Source organism: Bemisia tabaci, chromosome 3 (assembly GCF_918797505.1).
Source record: "Bemisia tabaci chromosome 3, PGI_BMITA_v3".
NCBI lineage: Eukaryota > Metazoa > Arthropoda > Insecta > Hemiptera > Aleyrodidae > Bemisia > Bemisia tabaci.
In genome coordinates, this window is record NC_092795.1 from 29,795,872 (window position 1) to 29,818,600 (window position 22,729).

At 41.6% G+C, this 22,729-nt stretch overlaps 1 long non-coding RNA gene across 1 annotated transcript in view; it reads left to right on the top strand.

The window, feature by feature from the left end:
* The window catches only part of LOC109029780 (uncharacterized), a 139,358-nt gene extending 117,325 nt beyond the window's left edge, over nucleotides 1-22,033 (top strand). Inside the window, exon 4 of the long non-coding RNA XR_011899524.1 lies at nucleotides 21,051-22,033. This is a non-coding gene — a long non-coding RNA (uncharacterized lncRNA). The remainder of the gene's footprint in view (nucleotides 1-21,050) is intronic.
* Nucleotides 22,034-22,729: the final 696 nt, after the last annotated feature.

Consider the following 22,729-nt stretch of genomic DNA (forward strand, 5'->3'; position numbering starts at 1 on the left):
GTTCGCCATGATCTCTGCAGGGGACCAATAGTCGTACATCATTTTTAAAAAGTTAGGCAGAAGATCTTAATTTGTCCACTGATTTCCCATTTTGGACCATTGTGCGATGAAAATTTGATAAAGTGAACTCAATTGAATGCATTGAAGACCGATAAGAACATTGTTTCACATGATCTCTGCAATAGACCAACAATTTTACTTCCATTTTTAAAAAGTTTGACAAAGAATCCTTATCTGTCCACGATTTCTCCCCATTTCGGACCACTGTACGTCCAAAATTTTTGAAACTGAACACAGTTACATGCACGGGGGCTCAATAAGAACATTTACAGCCCAAACCCATCAATAGTGTAACTGTTTCGTCCATTTTTCCCGTCTTTTTGCTGTAAAAATGCTGTCCAGAATGATGGCGATTTGGCAACTTTGCCCCCCCCCCATTTCTCAAAAACGGTGCGTATACTCAAGCTAAAATTTTTACCAGAGTTTTAGGGTATCATAAGGTATCGTTTGGGCCCGGTTTCAGAAAAATCCCTTCTGGCCCAAATTGTGCCAAAAAACGGTCGTTTTTGGCGTCGCTCTTTACCTAGAAAGGAAACAAACCTATGTTTCAATAGGTATACTTGTTTATTTCCTATCATTGAACATAGGCCATCTGAAGTCGGCTCTCGAGGGAAGAAAATAAGTGAGTTCGCTCAACCACAAGAGTTTCAAAATCGATGGGATGAAATCCCGAAAAAGCTCCGGAAACCACCTGTTGGAGAAATCTGCGCATCGTGTAATCAATTTCATAATGCTCGAATGCTCATAGTATTTTTCCCGAGCACCGCTAAATGAATCGCGCATTTATTCGGTCATTTTATTTATAAAGTAGACAACACTGCTTACGGGAGCGTAGGTGAGGGGTTTAGTTGATTTTAAGTATCTTTCGGATGCATTACCTGAGCCGCGCTATTCTACCGGGTTTCATGTTCAGCGCCTTCTGCTCCAAACGAATTGAATTAGCGGGTGAGTTACTGAGGGCTATGTTAAATTATGTATCTTGTTTCCCTCTGAGGGAAACATTTATAAGACCTCAAACGCTGAGAGTGCGCTTTCTGGCATCCGAGCCTTCGTTTGCCTCCAACGGTGCTTGATGCGCTGACTAATAGAATTAAGGTTCAAAAAAATTACGACTTCAATTTTGTTCGAGACCAGGTACCGTGAAAACGGCACACCCGAGCGTTGAATTCATTTTTTATCCAAAATCATGGAACGTGACTTCAATTTAATCAGAAAATGCGCGCATATCAATTTCTCTTCACTGCTTAGGAAAGTTTTAAATGCGTTTAAAATTGAGGAAATGATGCGCATGGTCAAAAGAGGACGATAAATTAATGACTAGTTGCTTTCACCCGTAAGAAAGCATCTCAGATCAAATTATTGTTTTGAAAATATATTTCGTACTCGAGCAGCTGCTCTGCGTTAAGTCCAGGTATGTCCAAAATGCATCATAAAGTTTGGGAATATTGATCAAAATTTAACTTAGAATTCATTACCAGATACCTTTATACAAGCGGGGTTGCGCACCGTGTTCTACATTAAACTAATGAAGGAACATGAATTTGACTACATTTTGTAATTAGAAACGATGAAGTCTAGGTCAGTTTCGGAACAAAGTATATGCACCATTAATTTCCCTATGCGAGTAAGTATTTTTACGGATGAGACAAAAATTGTAGTTCTCAGAAATTTAGTCCAATTGAGGTGCTTATTTCCTACCCTGTCTAGATGTCCATTACAAACCAGTATAGTTAAAACTTTTAACGATAATACATCGTTTCCAAAAAGAATGTCACGACCCTGATATTTGGAACCATCAAATGATTTATACGCCAGGTCAAGGAGCGGTTGATCTGTGACGTCATTCGCTTTATGGCAGTGTGAGTAAGCTCATCGACTCATGGCATTGTGGCGAAAGTGACCATTAAAAAATTGCCGCCATCGAGGTAGTGCCGTGATTTGACATCGCACGCAACCTTTTTTACGATGAGGCATTCTTGTCAGATCTTCTTGAAAAAGCTGAGGCGAGCTCATAATATGTTTTTTGTTCGTAAATAGTCATCTCATCAAGAGATGAATTTATTGATCTGCAAAGTACCCTTATTTCACTAAAAAATTCGTGGTGACCCATGAGAGCCATAACGTGGAGTCAAACAAAATGTGCTTCGAGATGGGGGAAATGAGATTATCACGTCACAGATCAGAACAACCGATTTTGCATTCTTTAAAGCGAAGAATCCCCAAAACTTTAAGAAAAACTGAGCCTTCGGCAGCAATTCAATGTTTGAGATGGAAAATTGGTAATTAGAGAAGAACGCTAAAATAGTTATCAATAAGAATTCCATCCAACGAAACTTACAGGATGAATAGTAATTTTTTTACCTAATTCATTCACTCACCACCTAATACAAAAAAGTAACCAAAAACCGATGACACGTTGTCGATAGATTTGTTCTGAGAATAGATGTGAAACTTTGCGAAGCACTTTCCGAGCAGACCTCTCCTTGTCCAAGAAAGCTGGTTATATTTTAGTAAAGTGTACCCATACATAAGTGAGACACTCAAGAGTGCCAACTACGATGAAACCCTAAAGGTTTACAATGTAAGCATTGTGCGGAAGAGGAGATCTTGCAAATATTTTCATGCGGTATCTGGCAAACCTGCATAACACGCTTATTTGTTAGCTGCATGTTTCGGTGCGATCTATTACGCTCTGCTATCACAGATTAATAATTACTCACCTTGTTCCCACTAATTACTTTTCGTGATAATCCGAAATAGACTGCTTGTCTCAACGTTTGCTTCTTGTAGGCATGAAAAATGCGGAAAAACCGATGACCCCATAAGGATCAGAAAGAACGACTCGCCACTCAGTCAAATAAATGGGTCATTTTCTCTTTTTCTTCGTGAATGTGTCGCACGAGATGGTTTGAAAATGTCCACTTGGACATTTACTTGTGTACATTTACTTGGACGCCACTTGTTTACTCAGACACCTAGATCTGAATTGGACTTTAAGATATAACCGGAAGATTTCCTCTAATTTCGTGTAAGAAAAGTTCCGAGCGGACAAATTTCATGCCAGCAGACATTATAAGATATGGTGTTGTATTATAACTAATGAAAGAGTGTATTCAGAACATGGCAGATGAAAATTTTAAAGAGTCCTTACTCAAAACTACGTTCTTTGAACAGGAAACTTCGAACACCCATAGCTTCATGCAACAAGTTCTTTGGGCGTTTTTCTCCCAAAATGTTTGTAGAACTTTCAATTCAAAGTTCGACTTACATTGAAACCCAATTTTTTTTGGACTCAGATAATCGAAGTTTTCGCTCCGAAAAACCGAACTAAGGTTCAAAAACCGACTCCTGGCTCCTGTGAGCGAAAATGTTGGTGTTTAACATGAACTGAAGTTCAATCCAAGTTTTTTTTTCTTAGTTTAGAATCGTGTTTTGATGATTGGATCCAATAGATTAGCGCAAAAATTAAGATCATAGTTCAAACACTTGATTTCAATGTTGAGTTTCAAAGATCTTACAAGACGTGAGGGAAGACGTGATGTTCTACGTCATCTACTGCGGCTAGTATGTAAAACACAGCTTCTATTGTGTGTCTGTACAGATAGTTACTGGTAATTCGTCTGGAGACGGTGATTCTAGCCGGGGGTTTACAGGACACGGGCAACGCTTAGAGTACCTGTATAGCGAGAGTATGGACAGATCGCTTCATGGAGGTCTTTAGGGCCCAAAAGTTCAGCCATCCCTCTGACCAACTTCTACCACACAAAATTTCACTGTCAATCTGCAGAGTCTGCAAATTCCAATTCTAACCAAGATGACCAAGAATGTACAGAAATGAGCGTTCTTCCGCAAAAATGAGTAAATTTATGCAAAAACTGAGTCAAATACGTGCTTTATAAACGACGGTTCGTAACAATAGTATATTAGTAAATCGTTCTAGGTGATTGAAATTCATAGGTTGGCTACATTTCTGGGCCCCAACTTTATTCGCAGAAGCATCGGTGAAGGCCTGATGGATTTTCGAAGTTTCACATCTGTCCATACTCTCGCTATACAGGTACTCTAGCAACGCTTAATCAACCATACGGCAGATTTGTGCGACCAGATGCAATGATTTTAAACCTACCTGTTGCCATCGAAAGGAACAATTTGTTTCGCCGATGTTGTGACAACGAAAAGTTTTTAAACCGTTGCTCCCGGTCGGTCAAATTCGCCGCGCGGTTGTCGTCACTCGCGTCCTATGAACACGTGGCTCAAGTCGTAACAGCGGCGAGACTGGTCACGACACTTTTGCAGTGTTCACTGTTCATGCACAAAATTAGATTACGTATGTTACTCAATAAGGTTTGGATTATGTAAGCAACCGCTCGCTTGATGCCACTACATGTGTGTTACTTTTTACACAGCGTTGCTTGATGCCAAACAGCAGCGTTTTTCCATGGATTATATGGAGCCTATGGAGATATTATGAAAAATAGCGACAATTGAAGCGAATTTTCCTGTCATTATCTGGTTCTGGCTCTCCAGCTCCAACCTCTCCAACGTCTTAACGTTGGAACCGTCGTCTTGTTTTTTTTTCAAAGTTTACACCGATCCAATAGTTAAGGAAAGCTAAAAACTATCACGTCCAGATCCTCATTAATCGCTTCAATCTTGCGCAGCTTCCGCATATTTCAGAGGTCCACTCGACAACGACTACTTTCAACTCCAGTTCGAATTTAGCAGCAAGTGAACTTGGCATAATTAGGGATCCAATGGGGAGCAAATTTACGTTCAGAATGTGTATTTGGTTGAACGTATCACTTGCGTGCAACAGACCCATTTAGTGCCCCTCCTGGAAATTGTACCCGTTGGATGTTGGCAACAGGGTTGCGCAGGAACGCAGGGATTCGCGGCGCTCGCCTGCATTATTCGCCGACCGCAGGAAACGAACGCCAACGATTAACTGCGGCTAACTACTCTTTATTTGATTTTGCATCCGCATTACATCGCAATGGAGAGGCGGGCCCCCGCCCCCGCCCCCTCATCCCTGGCCCGTCGATTGAAAGGATCGGCGGAAGAAAGACCTAACCGCCCTCCGGAAACCGGGGACCTTAAGTCGTTCTTCGAGGGAGCACGTGAATTCTGCAGGTATCATCCCGGCCACAATTCAAAATTCTCCCCGTTAATAATCCATCCTCACGCGGTTGTATCACCGGTGGCCGGAGTCTGCCACTTTTTCACCCTGTGCTCATTGCTCTTATTCCCCGGAACAACCCTGCGCCAAGTTCGCCAGTAGTGCCTAACTGCTCTTGAAATCGAGCAAAACACGTTAGTCAGACGCTATGCAGTAGCGCACTTGCGAAAAGTGACACAAGTAATGTAAGTGAGAAAAGCGCAGTTTCATCACGAAAGTGTTGAATAGAGTCCATATCCATTTCTGATTGTTTCCCGTCTTTTATGCCTTCACAGTGTCACAAACAGGAAGAAAGATTACAGTTTCACCAATTGCAAAGATTATAAACTGGTATGGACCGAGGGATAGGAGGTACGGCGAAGGAACAGATGAAATAAGAGTGGGAACGGAGACAGGAATTCGGGAATGGGCTGATCAAAGATTACAGCAAACGTCCGATTTGTGTAATCTTAATCTTGTTTGTGACATCAAAACGCCGCGCACTGGAAAACAAAAAAATTGCATGGATCTAGAGTCGAGACTTTTGAAAACAATGACAAGAAAAAATACTCTTGATTCAATCGGATTTTTGCTTGGATCAAAAGGAAATCCGCTTAAATTCAGAGGATTGATTCTCAATTTAAGCAAAAATCCGATTGGATCATGAGTATTTTTTCTTGTCATTGTTTTCAAGAGTCTGGACTCTAGATCCAAGCGATTTTTTTTCCAGTGCGTTGTCACACTATCTCTATAAAGGGACTCTAGTGTTGAAGAGATCTTTTGTAACCTATCATTTTTGTTCCGTCGTTGCGTAGTTGCGCTGTTGTCACCGGTGCGACAAATTGTGCGCGATGAATCGTGCAACGGTCATATGTCGCCGCGACCAAATGTGCGCAACCAATTGTCGCGACACCAGATCGGGGTCTAAATTATCTGAGGGCTAATTGATTTTGAAAAACAATAAAGAAGCAGTAGGTACACATCATGATTGAAAGATCGAACGATTTCAAAGGCGCCAAGATAACATTCAAGGCCAGGTCCACCATCTTGGATTTCCGAATTTTATAGCAGTATTTTTATAGTAGATACCGTCGCTTATCCTTCTTTGTTTTGTGTAGGAATGTTTTTTTCACGTTCGGAATGAAAGGATACGTGGAATTATTGGCGTCGAAAACAAGACATTTCCACGAAACAGCTTGTCTGGTATGGGCATATATAAAGGATGCCAGATGATAGGTTGCCTCAGAAGGCTTTGAATTGACCCCCCCCCCCCTCCCTTGCAGGCAGAACACGTGGAGAACGCCCTGCCAAATCGTGGATTGGTGGAATATTGCAGGAAATGAGGAGATGCGATTTGCCGGAGAAGTATGAATCGCTATCAGTGGCGGTTGGGTGTCGCAGAGCACACAAAAGTGCTATAAGAACGACATGTTAGTTAGTTAGTCAGTTAGTTAGTTATTTTTACTCGAAATTACTCTTAATTTGTGTTAATTGAATTATTCACTTCTTCAATCGGCACATTTTGTAATAATAGCATTGAATATTCTATCTCCTGAAAAAATCCAACGGTAGTGTGAAACCACCATCTTTTTCCTCTACTTAGGGTCGTAAGCGCACCGGAACGGTCTATTTATCTAAGCAATCAATAAAAAAACCGTACGCATATTACCATACTAACGTCATGAAGTAACTGTAATACTTCCGGGGTGTAGTTTGAATATTCGCACAAAAATGAACTGTTCGTGCGGCAATTTCGAGACGTTCCGATTAACTTTCCCTTAAATCTACCAGTTCGAGTTCAAAATGCCGTCGAATTCCTAGCGGTAAATGGAGTGACAAAGCTTGTTGGTTTGTTTTTGCTCTGTTCTCAGTGACCGCAAACTATTTTCGATCGCAGCGAATATCTCATTCCGTATGGGGGACTGTAATGTCACAGGTTTAGCAATCCTGCGGACCCCAGCTGGTAGCCCCTGCCTCAAAGGGGGTGGGTAGACAGGGCTCTTAGCTGTGGTGGAAGCAACCTGTCTAGGAGAGGTAACTCCAAAATTAAACCCTGGTCCTCCAGGTTGGGGGTTGGGGCATCGGGCTGACTCCCCGATCCTCGGAAAAAATGTACAATGTCAAAAAACCCAGTAACATATGCCTCGGTAACTATGGAAATAAACGGACTCTTCAACTTAGATTACGGAAAACGACACTCGCTTTTGGTACTTGGAATGTGCAAGGCATTTCCAAGAAACTGACGGAAGTGGTATCGGAGATAAAGAACAACGAGATCGACGTGGCGGTTATAACGGAAACGAAGAAAAAAGGCCACGGATCAGAGAGCCTTGGGGACTATGATTTATTCTACAGTGGAGTGCCGAAACATCAGCGTGCACAACAGGTGTTGCAATTCTGATCCGCAAAAATTTCGAAAAATTATTAAGAACTGGGAAGCCATCAACGCTCGCATGATTAAGATGAACCTAACTATGCACGGTCACAGAGTCACTGTTTTGGGGGTATACGGGGTCAATGATGATGCTACCATTGCACTTAAGGATCAGTTTTTTGAAGAACTGGACGAGGAGGTAGTGAAGGTAGGACCTGGGAGAGAAGTCCTTGTGTTGGGAGATCTAAATGGAAGAACGGGATGCCGGGTGAACAGTAAAATCGTTGGCCCGTTCGGTGAAGTTACGGTGAACGACAACGGAAGCCGCATTATCGACGTTTGCGAGCAGAGGGAATTAAAAGTATTGAACGGGTTCTACCAACACAAGGATATTCACAAATATACTTGGGTCCAACCTACCCGCGGCTTAAGATCCATCATTGACTACGTGCTCGTTAACAGGTAACAAACCTGAAGATCCAGCAGGTGAGGGTATGTAGAGGACTCTCCTGCGGTAGTGACCACTATTTCCTCAGAGCGGATGTAGCCTTTCCCGCTCGTGTGTCGCAGAACGATCAAGGCGACAATCAACAACCGGAGCGACAACGCGTACATCAAGTTCAGTATAACATCGATAGCCTAAAGCACCCGAGTGTCAAGGCTCTGTACGCAAAGCGCCTGGATGAAAAGTTAGGAGATGGGTGCGATGGCAGTACGGAAGAGCGGTATGAATTTATTAAGAATTGCGTTCACTCGGCGGCAGCGGAGGCCCTGGGGGTTTCTGATCAAAAAATGATAACAGAAAACCGTACTGGTGGGATGCGGAGGTAGAGGAGGAAATAAATGTGAAAAGGAATAGGTATCATCAGTTTCTCTCTTCCCAAAAGTTGGATGATAAAATCATGTACAGACAGGCTCAAGCAAGAGTCCGTCGGGTAATCACTCGGAAGAAGAATGAGGCTTGGGAAGAAAATTGTATGAAGATAAATACCTACCTTGGAGGCCAGAAAAGTACGGAAGGCTGGAAAGTGATCAAAGGGTTGCGACGGAATAAAATGCGCGACATCATATCTCCGATACCAATTGACAAGATGGAGGACTATTTTAAAGATTTATTAACGGAGAGGCGACCCGAGTTTCAAGGCGGAGTCATAAGCACTAAAGAAGATTCCAACGTGGAGATCCAGCTCCAAGATGTAGTGAAGGCTGTGAGGGAGTTGAAAACTCGCAGAGCTCCTGGACCTGGGGGTATACCGGCGGAGTTGATAAAATGTGGCACCGGTAAACTATTTGAACATCTGAGGAAACTCATGCAAGACTGTTTGCATGGTTCCGAAATACCAAAGGATTGGAAGGAATCTTGGATTACTCCCAGTCATAAGAAAGGTAGTAAGCAAGATTGCGACAACTACAGAGGTATATCGGTCACAGGAACCTTGAGCAAGGTCTACGGTAAAATTCTCAAGGCAAAGGTCGAAGAGGTTTGGAGCGGCCAGGAAGCCGAAGAACAGGCTGGGTTTAGAGCCGGTAGGTCTACCGTCGACCATTTGTTCACCATTACCCAGGTCATCGAGAAGAAAAGGGCGGTCAGCCAGGAGCTGCACTTGGTGTTTGTGGATCTTCAGAAAGCTTATGACAGCGTGCCGTTAGTGAAGCTTTGGGAAGCCTTGGAAAAAAGGGGTTTTAGCAAAGGACTTGTGGAGGCAATTAAATCATTTTATAACGGGACGATAGCAAAAATTAAATGTCGTGGAGAGTTGTCCGAGGTTTTTTCGTCACAAAAGGGCTAAAACAAGGCTGTTGTTTGTCACCAACACTATTTAAGGTATACCTACAGCACGTGTTAAAGGAATGGAAAAATAAGGTTGCGGGAATGGGCGTTCCACTCCTTGATGGGCAGACCCTTTATACTCTATGCTTTGCCGATGACCAGATCGTTGTAGATCAAGATGAGGAAGATGCAGATTACATGACGCGGAAGTTGGTCGAAGAATATCGGAAATGGGGCATGGACGTTAGTGTGTCCAAGACAGAGAAGCTGGTCGTGGGAGCAGCGCATCAACGGCAAAGCATAGAGCTTGAGGATGGACGGCGCATCGAAGAGTGTGACGAGTATAAGTATCTCGGTGTTTGGCTCGATCAGGATGGAAGGATGGATAGAGCAATTAAGGACAGGATCATCCAGGGCAGGAGAGCCATCGCGATGCTGAACGGGGTGCTCTGGGATCAGAGCATCTCAAAGGCAAACAAGCACCGGATATATGACGCCATCGTTAAAAGTATCGTGCTCTATGGTAGTGAAGTGTGGCCTTTGACGAAAAGAACGCAAGAGATGTTGAGGGCAACTGAAATGGATTTTTGGCGGCGATCTGCCGGCATTTCGAGACGGGACCGTGTCCGTAATGAGAGAATTCGCCAGGTGATGAAGGTTGAGAAAGATATCGTGCACGACGTCATGTCCAGGCAGTTATGCTGGTATGGACATGTGCAGAGAATGTCGGAGGAGAGGTTGCCCAAACAAGTTTTGGATTGGGTACCACCTGGGAAGAGGCGACGGGGACGTCCCGTAAAGGGTTGGCGGCAGGGCGTTGACGAAGAGATGTTGCGGTGTCAGTTGCCCGATAACCTCTGGGAAGACAGGCATATGTGGCGTTTGGGTGTCGTAGAACGCCAGAGTGCGTTATAAAGCGACTTTTATATATATAGCGAATATCTGGATTATAGCGAAACCCACGGAGGTCGCTTTCAAAGCCCTTCTCGGACTCAAAGCCTGGAATTAGGATTTTGAGTCGGAGCCGAGGCAAAGAAGGGTCGCAGCTAAACTTTAATGAACGCCCGAGCAATACGCAAGTATTTGGAATTCGGGGACTTCCAGTCCGAGCACGGATTGATCCTTTTCCACCCATTGCCTCGACCGCGGGTTCTTTGAAGTCGCCCGCAACAATTCCATCAGTGGTCCTAAAATATTTCCGCACGGATGAGACCAATACACGCTATGTACCAAGACAAGGTACGAATTTCAGCATTTTGATACATGTTTCTAAACGGAAATTTCACGTAAATTGCGATGCGCACAGCAAAAATTACCGAAATCAACTCCTTACGAAGATATTTAATGATTCTCGATGCGTGAATTCAAACCATCCGCTCATGGAAACTCAATGCTCTACGTGATTCACATCGTGCGCTAAACGTTTATCATGATAGTCCCTGCGATATAAAAATCTGAAAACCTCGATCTTGACGCTTTGGCTCAGCTGTAGGAAATTTCTTGTGGTTTGAACAACACATGATGTAAAATGAACATAGCTCGATTGAGAAGTTCGCTGAAACCGTTGTTGTAGTGCGCGATTTGACTCAAGTAGAGCTTTGAGTCTCTTGTGAGCGGGCAGTGCAAATTCCTTGTAACCAATGTGAAATAAAAACGTTAATATCTTCGTTAGGAGTTGGTTTCCAGTAATTTTCGTTGCACGAATCGCGTTTTACGTGAAATTCTGGTAAAGAAAAATGTATCAGATTGCTTAAATTCGTATCTTGTCAAGTGTTCCATTGCCATCGTGCTCAGAAGAGGCGCACCATAGACATTCGAGTGTTGAATTTTTCAAAATAGAATATTCAGTTGTCAGAGAGTTTATGATTACTTTTCAATGAAATTTTCAGAAAGCTTAGATCGACTTGCGAGTAGAAGTCTCAAAAAATTGGGGAAAAATATCCAAAAGGTTCTCAGAAGATTCTCATATTATCGGGGGAAATAAGGCGACTTCCAAAGGCCAACGTGGCGTTCTTCCTTGGCACGAACAAATTAGCCATAGTGGATTATTTTATTGATGTATATTAATTTCCTTAAAGAATTTAAGTAGGTTACTCACTGGTTTTGGATTCAATTTGATACAATTTCCCAAAGTTCAAACCTACTTTATTTTAAAACTAGGTAGTCCGCTCCCTGGCCGATTTGCGCCCCGACCCCCGGGGCAATCCGCGCCTTCAAAAGCCGCTTCGCGGCCAGCGAAATCGTCGAAAGCACCCGTTGGCGGTTAGTGAGCAAACAATTTTAATTGAATAACAAAATGATGTTTCAAAGAAAAATTTCTCGCCAAACAATATTCTTAATGACTTTCTTCTTACTTTGAATTTCGATTCCTTTTTTGGGAGTTGACCGTAACAGAGCCACATATGTATAGCTGCGCATAACAAAGACCTCTGAAAAGAAAAACCCATCTATTAAAACTCTGACATTTGAACTCCTCTTCCTACTCCTGCCCATCGACCGTCTTACTCCCCTTCCTTACCACGTCGATCGAGAATCTTAAACATGGTTTTATTAGAATAGAGAGGATTTCTCTTATCTTAATCAACTTGTAAAAAGTTCCGTCAATTGAGCGCATGATATCATACTCTATAATATAGTACCTCATTTAAAGCAATAACAAGTCCCGTACAAACACTGTATAATGGACAGTTTTACGAAGACCGAGAGATTTGCTGGACAACATTTTCCGCTCAAACACCTTCTGGTCCGTTTCCCCGAAACTTCATTTGGACTGCATTTTGCAATTTGGAACTATAAATTCCGACCCGGTTTAAAAACAACGTACGTGCCATTAGTTTCCCTATGCACATAAGTGTTTTTTCAGATGAGCCAGAATTTATAGCTCCAAATTGCAAAATGCAGTCCATTTGTGGAGTTACTGCTCTCCGCAGGGCAGGCAACACAGTCCTCTCTGCTAAAGTTTCCACGAAGAAAAATATGAGGCTTCTAGTTTTGAGAAACTATTGACGGGAGCCTATGGCTTTCCATCAGAGGGCTTCGGAGAATTCGCGAGCCTGGTCAAATCCGAGCAGAGCCATCGAACTTTGATAGGATAAGTTTCTAATCGCGCCGAAAGAGGGCGTCATCTCCAACTAGCAACTTCCTGGCAACGTGACAGCTCGGCTGGAGATCTAGGCTCTACGCTCTACGCTCTGTCGTGCTGGAGAGTAACGCCGTAACACTTCTTCGGACGCTGCCATATACTCTTTGAAACAACATGCATTTTTCAGAAAAATTGACAATTGTTTTTCTTCCAATTGAAGAGTTTGCCCGTAGAAGGGCGAATTCAAAAATTATTCTTTGTTTTGAAAATCGCTCATACTGCATCAGCGCATCTTTGGAAACGCAGTCATCTTTCTATGTTGATCCGACGCTCCTACTTGTAAATCACGGTAAAAATGTGTAAAGCCACTCGCTGAAAGCTTCAAATGAGTTTTTCTCCAACAAATGTTTTTGAAGATGTCCTTTTACGGGGATACTCTTCAATTTCTAAAAGAATTAGATTCACCATTTGCTTTGAAATGCCTAATAATTTCAAGGGAAAACACTCATATCTTTCCTCATTAATATGCTTATTTAATGGGGTGGTAGGGGGGGGGGGGGGTTACAACGGTCGAATGTTCATACGACGATTTTCCATTGTGGCACCACGATTGGAGTGTGCGATCTGCGGCGTGGTATGCTTTGCGACGCACCTGACCACATTTTGCAATTAGGAACTACGGCGACTTTGCGACTTAACCGTACGTCACATTGGTTTTGACCTTGTCGTTGACCATACAAAGATTCACAGTAGTCGTTCACGATAATTTTTAAACCCCAGGATGCCAAAGCTTGTGTAATATGCACAAAAGGAGGAGACTACCTTTGTGTGGGTGCGTTTTTACATCACGTAAGACAATTTCTACCTGGAATTTTGAAGATAAGATATGTTGCGAACAGTTTTAATTCATACCTTCCCCAGAGACCAATTGAAATTTTATTCCAGCATTGAGAAGTTTTGAACGACTCTCCACCTTGCATTTTGTTGGAACTCAAGAAGATCTCAAAATTCAAACATTCTAGAATCACTCTGCTCTCAAGCGTAGAAATATTGTGCTCCCGATGATAATGCGAGTTAGTATAAATGAATTCAGTTGCTGAAAGAATTCCAGGATGAATAGATCCACACGAAATTATTTTTAAGATAATTCATCTGAAAAAAAGAGGGGGAAAAGTGGTTAGTTAGGATGCCTGTTGTGCCGACTCCCACCGACGGAAAACGATTAGCCCGTCCAAAAAGTGGGAACGGCGAGGAACGGGGGAAAGGAGATTAATTATAGGGTAAAAGATACAGGGTAAGTTTTTCTCTCCGTTTCCAGGTCGAATTCAAATTATTTTTCCACGCCATTTGTTCGGAGCGATCGATAGGAAATGTGAGGGCTCGATTTGCTGAGGTGTTGGATTCAAGGCCAATTTAATTCCGGAAAATTGATGTAATTGAGTCTCCAGTGGATTAAATGTAAAATAACGAATAGGAGCGCGTGGGGACGATCGTGTAACCCAGAAAACAAGAGAGAATAAATATTTATTTCTGGTTAAATTGAACGCAAATTATGTGGTATCTGTACGTTAGAACTTACAATTAGTAATGATATTCACATTATTATTAATATTTGATGATAAGAGGCGATGTTCTCTTGATTTTTTTATCTTTGTATCGCATGATGGTCGTATAATTTCCAAGGATTCATCGAGGTCCGTAGAACCGTTATGCTAAACAACAAAACTGCACAACTTGTTTTAAAATGACGATCAACAGATTTGGACTTTGTCGCAACAGCAACGTGCCAAGTCGCATCAACTCTGAAGCTAGAATAAGAGGTTCGAATATTGTTCCTCTGTAAATTTCATTGTCAAAAAATTCAACGACTGTTCTCACGATCGAAATATTTCTGCTCGACTTGGAGGTGTCGACAAGGGACAATGTGCGACCAGTGGAAGTATCTCTATTCAACTCTGCCCATTTTTCGTCGAGTTCCTTCACAGGAAGAGTTAAGACTCCTTGAATTCCAATGTAACAAAAGTTCATAACGCATTTCATAATCTTTAATCAATGCACTCCTGAATTCTTCATCTCCGACATTCCCTCGCATTAGCGCCTTGGCTTGCCTTCAGGTTCTCGATCTTTCCAGTTTATAAGTTTTTGAATCGTGGAAAATGTAATATTTTCGTAATCTCCTAGAAAATTTAGTCACAAAGACCAATCAGAGATGGATTTCGCATGTCTTAACTATCAGTATGAAAGGCACCCTAGATTTTCAACGATGGATTCGCCGATCAATAAAAGTTCCTCCTCTGAGAGACGACTGTGGTAAGTGAGGTCCAAGGTGCGGACTGTTTAACCGTTCTCAGAAAAAACGCAGTGTGCACATTCCAGCGTTGCCGAATATTCCTAGATAAAATATACATTTTTGAGTGAGGTTGGACATATTTTCCTCGGAAATTCCCTATACTTTACATTAAACTGCAAACAAAATGTTTTGAAAAATTGGACGAAAAATATACACAAGTTTTCCACAAAATTAATGTTTTTCTCGAACGAAATTTGTCAACATACGAAGGCTCATACTGCGTTTTCTCCGAGTATCCCAGTGCGGAATCGTCGATAGATAAAAAGAAAAAAACGCAGTTTGCACATCCCAGCGTTGCCAAATATTCCGAGATAAAATATAAATTTTTGAGTGAAGTTGCATATATTTTCCTTCGAAAATTCCGTATACTTCACATTAAACTGCAAACAAAATGTTTTGAAAAATCGGACGGAAAACATACACAATTTTGCCCAGAAATTCATGTTTTTTCGAACGAAATTTGGCAACATAGGAAGGCTCATACTGCGTTTTCTCCGAGTATTCCAGTGCGGAATCGTCGATAGGTGAAAAGAAAGAACGCAGTTTACACATTCCAGCGTTGCCAAATATTCCGAGATAAAATATTAATTTTTTAGTGAAGTTATAAATTTTTTCCTTCGGAAATTCCGTACACTTCACATTAAACTGCAAACAAAATGTTTAGAAAAATTGGACGGAAAACATACACAATTTTGCCCAGAAATTCATGTTTTTTCGAACGGAATTTGGCAACGTAGGAAGGCTCATACGGCGTTCTCTCTGAGTGTTCCAGTGCGGAATCGTCGATAGGTACCGGGCGCTGTGGCGGCGTCAGTGGCGTAATGAATCATATTAAACGTTTATTAAGAATGAAAGGCGGGATGAAAGGAGGGCCGAGGAGGGGCAAGAGAAAGAGGCGCCTCTAAACGTATTAATTTATCTGCTTATTCACTTATGCTCCGTTCCCGCTCATTTATTAGGTTATACGGATTTCTTACCCTCCCACTCACCCGCTCTTCCCCTATTTTTACCCGCTCCAATCTCCTTGCTCCAATCTTGAGCCAACTTCCCCGCCGGGGTGCTTTCAACGCTACTGCGTTTTCGATTGGAATTGGAGCCGAATGGACTGCCACTGTAGGTTTAGTCTAGTCGTGTGCCTGTGTAACGAGAGTATTATGCTATGGTTACACGCTCAAATTTCCATCAATGGGCCTGTTGCAAACTTTTGCTAGAGCAAAAATAAGAGTTGTTTCCTCTAGATAATGCCTCAAAAATCACGATGAGCGCATCGGCAAAGTCTGAAATGCACTCATAACTTCACAGTCTGCGTAAGAAATTTGCGGTTTTTTGCGGTTCTATAAGAAACAACTCTTATTTTTGCTCTAGCAAAAGTTTGCAACAGGCCCATTTCCGATCAAATGGTGGCTGGTGCGCACTATCTACCATCAAATTTCTGCAAAAATTTGATGGTAGATGATGGAGCTGTGGGGCTCATTCTTCATCTGATTTCCACACAACCGTGCTCATGTCATGTTTATTTCAATCAACACGTTGTTTTAATTAATTTTACTCATCAGTCTAGATAACTCTCGACCGCCATCTGGGTCATCATTTTGATCGGAATTTGACGGAAATTTGAGCGTGTAACCACTAACCAGGCCATAACGAGAGTATTAAGGTGAATCTTCAGCTGTAGTTCCGAAAAAATCCACCACGTCGCGCTGCTAAAATTCGACCCCGAAATCAGTGATAATTTAAATATCACAATAGATATTTTAAATTCTAAGACTCATAAGTTCTAGCAGCATGCGTCTGGAATCCTTAGAAACAAACGCGAGCTTTGAAACTTTAATAATAAAAGCTATGACTTGATCCCAGTTTCTCTTATGGGATATCTGTAAGTGCGAGAGAGACAGCTCACGGTGGGAGAGAGATATCTAGAACTTGCTGAGAGCGATCGATCGCGATTGGTTGCATCAGGGTCATCATGCTTAACCCTACTATTTTCTGGGATCAAGTTTCAGAGCTTCAGAAATTACTTTCCACGTCGTTTTTAGTGTCAATAGGAAGAGGAATGTTATGGCTAGAACTTATGACTCTTCTATTTAAACAAAAGTTTCTTTAACTTTCATAAAAGCTTCAGGACTCACGTGGAGTTGTACGGACTCTAACAACGTGGACCAAAAAATCAAAACATGGCGCTCCCTGCGCGGAAAAATGTCTTACTACGCACTGCTATAGATTCACCTTAACGTTTGGGAATGCATCTCTGATCGGATCAGCCATCAGGTTCTATGTAGAGTCCCTCTATCCTGAGAGTATTAACGTTCGAGAATGCATCTCTGATCGCATCAACCATCAGTGGCGTGACATGTTTTGCGATGAATGGATTGATATGTCATTTAAACCTATGTAAAAAGATCGATTGGACGCATTTATGTAAAAAATAACTATATCCCCCGTGACATGATCCGGAACCCTGTCATGCATGTATTCTTACGGACCTTACGGCTCATATGTCGGAATTGATATAGTTCCTTTTGATTTAAATAGTCCGATTATCAAGGTACTCTCAAAATCCCTAGTGACCGAGTCTTTACCATTGCCTCAAATGAGAAAAAAACCGATCGCCGCTAATTCTCGTCTGGTCATTCCTGAGTACGGAACTCTACCTCCAAAGAGCAGACCATACGGAAGCGAACCCGACGTTGGAGAGGGCTTGCGGAGGGAGCAAGGGAGAGAGACGAGAGGTGTTCCCGGGCCAGGAGAGATTTTAATAGAAGTGATAATTATATCGTAAGATTTTTTCCTCTTAGTTCTGCGCCGCCTCGCGGCGCCAGATCCCCGAAACCCGCAGAGATTCTCCCTCGGGATCCCCGGAAAAACCCCCCGAACTGGCGGCTCTGGATCCCGGAGCTCTGGAGGTTAGTTGACATTGATAAATCGTTACCACTTCAGTACTTCACCTAATAACTCTCCCGTTTTCTTGCGTTTCGCCGAGCGCGATTGATGCTGTAATATTTGTTAACAACCCCCTCTCCGCCCCGCGCTCCTTGGACCCCTCATCACCTGTGCTTTTTTGGCAACCCTCCCCCCCCACTCTCATCCTTGGTTGCTCAGAATTAGCTGCAAGTGCAGGGTCGTATAATGATGCTGTTGCATTAGCGGCCATCTTGCCGCTGAGGGATGGCTCTATTGTTCGGACGGATTTGCGGAGCCGAGATACTCCGAATGGTACAGCTAGAGGAGTGGGGAGGTTCTTTTAGGGTTTTGAGATTTTGAACATCTTCAGTTGGATGAGGAAATTCAAACAGAGGCGTCGTTTTGTGGCTTAATTCAGAGAGCTCAATCGCCGGGAACTTTTTAAGTTAAATTCACTCACTCCTTCTAACGCTTAATTGCATTACATTTTGCAATAAGGAACCAGTATTTCTGGCTCATTTTAGAAACAGCATATATGCCACTGATTTCCTTGGGCAGAAAGGTGTTTTTATGGAAGAGCTAGAGATATTAGTTCCTTATTGCAAAATGTAATCCAATTTATAAGTATATGTAGCTCCGGAATCAAATTTTTGCAAGGAATAAAATTGATTTCCCGCGATCAATGGTCATAGGGGCTAAAGAGAACCTATGTGGGTTTTAGAAATTTTAAAAGTTTTTAACTTTTTTTCTGTCATTTATGTTTTTTTTTATTTGTGGTTCAAAAATGAGCTTGCTCGCATTACAACAAGTCGGGTACTAAAACCCAGTATCCTATTGGTTGTTAGATAGGGCATTAAAATACTGAAAGAATATGAGAAAGAACTGAATCAAGTATAGCGCAAAAAATGCGATCAAGCAGTTTAATAACAAAAGTGTCAAATAGCGCGCCCATATCTAGGCCTGTGTGACCTGAGGGTAAATTGATTTTAAAAGTAAACAGAAAAAGACTACATACCTCGATTTCAAGTTTCGATGGTTTTGGATGAGGGGCCAAGGCATCATTTTAGGCCACATCCACCATCTTCGATTCTCGATTGAAAATTTGAGTTGAAATTCAAATTTACCCTCAAACGCATCTTATCTGGTACCAAGTTTCACAAAAATCGGTCGAACAGTCGCAAATCGTAGGATCAGTAGAGCTCTACCCAAAAGTAAACGATACCAGTCAATTTACGTACTCTAGCGCGCCTTCATTTCATTTTGATACCGTGCAATACCTCAGTGGCGGAATAGTTGCTCAGAGCGCCTTCAAGAGTATCGCTTTGACTTGATGGCGGAAGATCACGATTGTCGTCTAGCGCGTGCCCAGTTACACATTTTCTTATCATTACAGTGAGGTAAAAAACATTTGTACCTCAATTTGCGTCGGTGATCAGTGAAAATGTCCAGTCTGAAATGTCCAACTATAAAAATGTCCGATAAATAATACTCACTGTTGTAATGTCCTCTTTTTAATGTCCATGACATAAAATGTTTGAAAGTAATAACATAAAAATAAACCTGCTGTAGAACGTGCTGATGAGGAGGAAAACCCCTAATTGTGTCAATGACATGGGTAAAGTTGTTTACTGTGGGCGTTTACATAGTTACATGTCATTTTGGCGCCATGGACTTCAGATAACATGGGTATTTTTGTTAAGTCGACATTTTATGTAAAGGACGTTTAAAAGAGGACATTACGACAGTAGGTATTTTTTATTAAACATTCTCATAGTTGGACATTTTATACACTGGACATTTTTACCTGTAATTCTTTGCGTCGTTGGAAGTTTTTCAGTAGCGATTTTATGCTGGTAAACGAATAGGTATGAGCATTTTAAATCTGCCGTTAGTTTTCTGAGATATGTTGGAAAACATTATTTTAGGTTTCAGGACATTTTGTCAATGATTTTTTGTCCGCGCACCTTTTTTGTCCAGTAGTTTACGCCCACACGTAAAATAAGCAACAGTGACTTGGCCCAAGCGTTATATTTTAGTCGGCGTGTAAAATTATATTAACAATATGGAAATGAGAAATTGAGAGAGAAAGAGGTGTTGTTATGGTTGCTCATTTTCTAAATGAAATGTTATTACTTTCTCCTTTTGAATCATCTTGTTAAATTGTCATTGGTGAATATTTGGTTTTATTTCTATCCTTAGAATATTTGATGTACAATATACCTTATATATGTATAAGTACTTTTTTTTCTTTTTTAATTTTTTCTTTACGAAATTATTACTTCATTTTGAAAACATTTATATTTTTAAAACGTGGCAAATATTTGTAAAACCTTTTCCAAGCGACATTAACCTCAATGATCCGCATGCAGTTGTGCCGACAGAAACTGCAAAAATGAATAAAAGAGGAAAAAAAACCAAGAAGCACGCAATCTTTAGTTTTAACCCATTTGTACATCGATCTTTCAGAGTCAAATATGTAAAATTTTGAGCGTTTGGTTGTGCGTACAGCTGGCTGCAGCATAATACAAGCACAAAATGTAAAAGAAAAAATTAAAGTGCTTTGGAAATCATTAAATTTGACTCGGAACCACCAATATTTAAAAGACACACATTATATTATTATTCTCCTTTGATAAATTGTTACATATTTTCCCCCCATCAATTTAAATGAGAATAATCAATGCAGAGTGTGCAATCATTTCAAAATCATGAGTTAAAAAAACGCTGACTATACGAGTATAAATATTAAAGCCTAACAGAGCGGAGCGGCGTGTTGCCAGCGCGAGAGGCTCACTGGCGCCTACAAACCTAAGTGGATACATCACGCATTGCACATTGCTTGAAGTATCCACTTAAGTTTGTAGGCGGCAATACGCGTTCCGCGCTGGCCGCCCGCCCGCCGTGCGACGGCGCCTGAAGCAACTATTTCACAACAAAGGTGTTGCACAGTATTATACGAAATTAAACGTATTAAGAATGACAGATATCCTTTAAAAGTACAGATCCTTCCTCGCAAAATAAATCAAGATACTCATTGTACACAGGAAAAATCTAAGAGCCTCTAGCTGAGGCAAATATAGAGGTTTATCCAATGTCCTACAACCTTATTTTAGTTTTTTTTTTTTTTTTCAAGTCTATTTGTATGTTTTTCTTATAAAGGGAAAAAGGAGTACCATTAGCAAACTTCGAACAAACCAAAATGGATCTGAAATGTAAAGTAAGAGTAACAACTATATCTGTGCTCATAGTTGAAAATCTGTGTATTCGACGCCAATGTTCTCTATTTTCGCACATGAAATCGACCAAGTTGCTAGGGTTAAATGCCAAACTGATTTCACTCTCTGATTTATTTTTCAGATCTGTATGTAAGCTGTGACGGAAAATAGTTGTGTTTGGTGTCATCATACCCTCCAGGGAAAAAAGGTGAGTCGCCAACTTTTCTTACTTGTCCTCAAGCAAGTTCATTTTTATTTGTCTGTGGAATTACTCTGCGATTTTTTATCTCAAATTCATGATATTTGAGAATGATACAACGCACGTATTGTGCGGAAAAACTCGGGCTAATCTAGAAATAGGAAGAGGGTGAAGTAAGAGGATTTTTGATAAGCAGAGAACTCAAGAACAATCCGTTTAATTTAAATATCAGGTCCTCGAGAAAATCTCTCCTCCCTCGATATAATGGAAACAAGTCAATATTTTTACAACGTATTTGGAATTAAATTATTTTCGTTGGAACTGTTTGAACGTCAAACGGTCGGGTTGTGTTAAGAACAGCGTATGCGTGATGGAAAATGGATCGGACTTAATCTACTTCTTCAAACAAGCCGTTCCAATAAGGAAGGGGACACAAACGACGTAATCCAACTGCATTGGCATTCACTAAACGGCACGAACCTCGAAATTTAAATATGTAGGCCTCTTTTGAATATTGCGTAGTGCGTTCCTTATCAAAGCGAAAGGGCTCCCAACTCAATATCACCGATCCACAATTTCGTGAAATTGTTTTCAGCCGGCGTATGAAATCAAAAAAGGGGATCTGATGGGAAATGCGAGGGCTTTCTCCTTCTTCAAAATGACTCTGGTCTCTTCAATTTAAAGCGTTTGAATATTTAACTTCCTCGTCCAATTTAAGGCGCAGGATTCGGTGGGCTTATTTTGCGTTTTGGATAAAAGGCACCACTCGAAAATGGACAAAAACTGAAAAGCCACATTTTGGGGGAAAATGAACCAGGAGTACAACTAGACAACCAGCTCAACTGCTATAGTCACTGCCAGCTGACCTCAAATTTTCGTTTCGTTCTTGTCCAAAATTCAAAGTTGAGATTAAATATGTGCTAGTCAGAAATCATGGTCCCAAAGGTGGATACAAAAATAAATAATAATAACTGATATTGCCTTTTCAATCATGCTATTTTGAGAGCCTCCTTTCTTTTACCCTAATCAAAGTGAAAATCAAAAGGGAACAAGTCAATTTTTGTATGAGCCTTGGCTTGCACAAAAGGACATGCTAACTAGGACTCATTGAGGAATGGACCTGTTCCCTTTCGAAAACAACTGATATATATGGAGCCTCCTGAGGAATAGAGCTGTCTAAAAAACGACTGCGAATACCCTAAGCCCGAAGTACCGTATTGCAAAACGCAAACCAGATAATCTTTTCCGTGCAATTTAAACAGCGAACTTGACACTGTCGTGAAAATAGTTACGGGTTGAAAAGTTGGAAGGGAGGTGGATAGGGTGCGGCTGCGGGGGGAGGGGGGGAGGCTCGGTTCCTAACTGCAGCGAACTAGTCCGTACCGCCCGATGCGGAAACCGGCCTACGTTGCGTAGTGACCCACTTATGTACCCCGAGTTACCGGCGCTTCTCGCCCCATTCGCGGCCTTGCCGAGTCGAACGGGGTTGCCGTTGAAAATCCACGCTTTGGCCGCGCGTTCCGATAACGCTGTCCGCGATGCAAGGTTGCCAGAATGTGCGATAAAATACGGATATTTCATACGGGTTTAAATGGGGAAATGTGCTGGTTTTTCAGCACCAT